Source organism: Cupressus sempervirens, chromosome 4 (assembly GCF_028749045.1).
Source record: "Cupressus sempervirens isolate cs-2001-9-10 chromosome 4, ASM2874904v1, whole genome shotgun sequence".
Taxonomy (NCBI): Eukaryota; Viridiplantae; Streptophyta; class Pinopsida; order Cupressales; family Cupressaceae; genus Cupressus; species Cupressus sempervirens.
In genome coordinates, this window is record NC_143121.1 from 471,473,565 (window position 1) to 471,478,055 (window position 4,491).

Consider the following 4,491-nt stretch of genomic DNA (forward strand, 5'->3'; position numbering starts at 1 on the left):
AGGAGAAACATAAAATAGTTGGTAGAGATTTTGAAATAGCACCATGGAACAAAAAACTTGGGCATGTTAGTGAAAAAGGTATGAAATTACATCATTGAAAGAAAGTTTATTAGGTCTAGAAAATGTTAATATGGATTTCTATAAAAGTTGTGTGTATGGAAAACAAAAGAGTGAGTTTTGTGAAGAATGGAAAGGAAAATAAAAATGAACAATTAGAGCTTGTTCATACTGATGTATGGGGACTAGGTCAAGTATATTCCCTTGGTTGATGTCATTATTATGTTACATTCATTGATGATGCAACTAGGAAAGTATGAATTTATTTCCTTTGACAAAAATATGATGTATTTCAAACTTTTAAGAAATGGAAATGCTTGGTTGAGAATGATATTGGTAAAATTCTTAGATTTGATAATGGTCGTGAGTATTGCAACAAATAATTTTAAGATTATTGTTCCACTAATGATATTCGTAGTAAAAAAAACTATTATAAGGATTCCACAAGAAAATAGAGTGGTTGGACACATGAATGTGAAAATAATGGAGTGTTTAAGGAGTATGAGGTTGTATATTGGGCTAACCTTAAACATGTGGGAAGAGGTTATCAATACCTATTTTTATCAATAGAGGTCCCTCTACTCTTTTGAGTTGTGGTATTCCCAATGAAGCATGGATTGGTAAGAAGGAAAGTTATTCTTTTCTCAAAACCTTCAATTGTGAAGCATTTGCACATATGTAATCTAAAAATAGAACCAAGATGGAAGTTAAGGCAAAGGAGTGTATATTTGTTGGGAATGACATTGATGAATTTGGTTATAGGCTTTGATATTCTGAAAATCATAAAATTGTAAGTAGTAGGGATGCTATATTCAATGAGAAAGTGTTGTACAAAGATCTATTGCAACAACATGAGAAGAAATTAGAAAATAAATATGTAGTTCTGATTGATACTCAAAGGGATGATGTTTTGACAGTCCCTCATGCTACACAACAACAAAAACAACATATACCACAAACCCCCAGTGAATGTTAGATGGTCAATAAGGCTAAGTAGACCTCCAGAAAGATTTTTGCCTTCTTTGTACTCTATTTTATTAATAGGTGTTGGTGAATAAGAATGTTATGATGAAGCTATGCACATAAATACAAAGTTTAAGTGGGAGTCTCTTATGATAGAAGAAATGGGCTCTTTGCTGATCAATCAGACTTCAAACTTATGTAAAATATCTTTACAAAATAAATAGATTTACGGGTTGAAAGAAGAGAATGAAGGTAAGAAAATATTTAAATCTGAGTTATTTGTAAAAATATTTTTATAGAGAAGGGCATTGATTTTGATGAGATATTTCTTCCAATTGTTAAAATGACTTCTATTCACACAATTGTGAGGCCTCGCCCTGACCCTTCGTAGCCTTAGTTATTACTTTATCATTTTGATACTCACGACTCGAGATGTCGAGACATTATCAGATACTTGAACATATTATATTATTTTATGTTGTGTGATGTTATTTTCAGATATTTGATGTTTTTCATTTAATGTTTTATGTATATGTATGTTGATGAAATCAGTAAATGTAAGATTGATACTTTGATTTAAGAGATTTTAAATGGTTAAGAATTAAGTAGGATGAAAGAAACCCTGAGTGATGTATGTTCCAATTTATGTGAAATTTTGATATGTATATACATATGTACATGTGATTTTTGGGACTACTGATGTGTGTAATGAGTGTGTAGATATTTTAGCCGAGAAAACCGACAGAGGAACATAACTAATCTCTATGTGCTAAATTTGGAAACCTTGTTGTTCATAATTTGAGTATTTTTTAAAATTGAGATGTATGTATGTATCCTTATGTGATAAGTAAATGTTAATGTTCGTAAATGGTGTTCTTATAGTGTCGCTTGACACTCGTGAATTGTTTATGTTCCTCAATTTGCTGATTAGGGTTAGCTGTGTAACCTTTGGACCTAAGTCAAATTAAGTTAGTGTCTTTTATCTAATTGGGTCCTTAATCGAGTTTAGTCATCCTTAATCCAGATTAGTGCTTTATCTGCATTTTAGAGTTGTTAGTTGGTCTTATTTGTTTTCTAGCTTTTATTTGCCTCTAAACCTTTTCCTAAAGGCTTTAAAACATGAAATTTTTGTACCCAAGGGGTATGGGTATGGGTTAGGGGTCTTTTCCAACCCCTAAGCCCCTTTTATTGACTTTTGAGGCCACTCAAAAAGTCTCTTTTTGCTTTTGTGCGAAAATTGACTATGGCTACCATGAGTTGTCTTACCCCACCTCCACTTAGTGTTTAACCATAGTATGGGTTTGAGTTAGGAGCTTCTAGATTTGTAGGTGGGTGGAAGAAGTTATTGATCCTTTTGGTGGTTGAGTTTGAGGCTTATTTAGAGACCCTTCTTGGTCTAGTGGAGGTTGTTACCCAATCTCTACATGTAGAGAGGAGTCTTGGAAGATTGAAGCAAGGAAGGGAGAAGCTCTACTCAAACTTGTTCATTGCCATTACCTCTTTGTGAAGGTAGGAATTCTCATCTCCCTTGTTCAGATTTCATGTTTGTTTCATGCGTATGCTACCTTGTTGTTGTTTGAATGTTTGTATGTTTGTGGGTATGTTGGGAAGCTTTGAAAACCATGTTATTTTAAATGATTTCCTTTCATGTTTATGTTTGAATTTTGAGATGTTCTTGCATGAGTATTTTGGCATTACTCACCCTTGGAGAGGGCAGAAGTGGCCAATTTCGGGAAAGGGCATTTTAGTTGGACTCCAATAGTGTAGAGTCTCTTCTTAGGACGAGAAGAGGGAGAGAGGGTAGGGTGTTATGGGCCCCTACCTGTCAGCACAAACCACATATGAGTTTTGGCACGCAAGAATGGAAGAACGAAAGTTCTTGATTTATAGCCCCGATTGGCCACCTGGTTTGGTGTTGTGTCTAACATCTCCTATTGGAAAAATCCACCTTTCCCTAGTTTTGATTCATTGTAAATCCCTTTGTGAAAAGCTTGTATGAATATGCATGTTTGAATTGTTTCTTGGTCATGCTTGTTGTCACCTGATCAGATTTTGTTTCCTCCACGGTTCGTAGAAATGTGTTGCAAAATTTGATATGGAATCCCTTGATGAGGGTCATGAAGGAAATTTAATTTAAGTGATGTAATTCAGGATTGAAATCCTTTGTAATTTGTATCTCAAAATCTTGTTGTAATGGCAACGACACCGAGTTTTCTTCCTGGTTCTTTTCCGGCTGAGCCTTTGAATCAGGTTTGCCAATAAAATTGGTGTTTGAGTATAATTGTTTATCATGTGATTTTATCATAATTTTAATTTAGATGGATGCACATAAAAAAAAAAGGATGGAAACAATGATGATGTTCAATTTGGCAAGATTTCAAGTTTTCTTATATGTTGGAAACGAAATTTTTTATTATGAATGAAAGATTAGTTTTTGTGATTATCGAAATTATATAAATTCTTGCATTATGGTTTAAAAGATTACCTAAATCTCTTGGCTTATCTAGTTGCAAGTAGATCTATTCAATGTTTTAAAAAAAATTTTACCCCCTCTTGGCAAATATATCAACTTAAAAATAATCTATACTTAGAAATTTTAAGACCAAACAAAAATGTGGTTCAAGAAAGTAAAAACTCTTTGCCTTTTGTATGGGAGAAGCATTTAAATGTCTTTAGTAACAGAGAATAAAAAAGATTCCCTCTTTATCCCTTTTGCTTTATGAAATTTTTGTATTCAAGATTATAAAGTAACAAAAAAATAAAATCTATTTAAAAGGAAAGAAATTATAACTTAATACATATCCTAATATCTTCTCACCTATAAAACTTTATGAGTTTAATACATACCCTTCTCACCATGGTGGACGTTAGTTTTGGATTGGAGTTAAAATAAAATTTTGTTTTAATCAAAGTCAAATTGCTTGTGGGAGGGTGACATCATTCTGTCCCCACATCCCATCTCCCATCTACTCCTTATCATTTTGGGTGCTCACCTCATGATGGGATGGAAGTTGTGTTGTTTAAAAACATGGATAAAAAAATTTGCCTTTTATCCTTACTCCTCCCTTGGTCCGGTCACCACCTTTTAGGTTGAGGCTTGTGCATGTTTCTTAGTCTTGGGCCTGCACTATGTTTTGGTTGGGCAGAGAGCACCGTCCCAAGGACAGCGCTTGGGAAGCGCTGCCCATGGGAGTGTAGGGTGGGTAGTTTGGGGAAAGAGTTTAGGTTAGGGGTTAGTTAGTAAACAAAGTTTAGTTAGTATGTTTTTGTTTATTTATTTTAATTTGTGATTATTAAATATTTTAATTAAGTTAATTGTAGTTAGTTGTTTTAATTATATTAGTTTGTTCATAGTAGTGTTAGGATTGATTTATGTTATTTTAATTATGTTTATTAATAGTTTTAGTTAGTTGTTAATTTAATATAGTTTTGTAATTATAAATGTACTAGTTTTTATATTATGTTATTTTA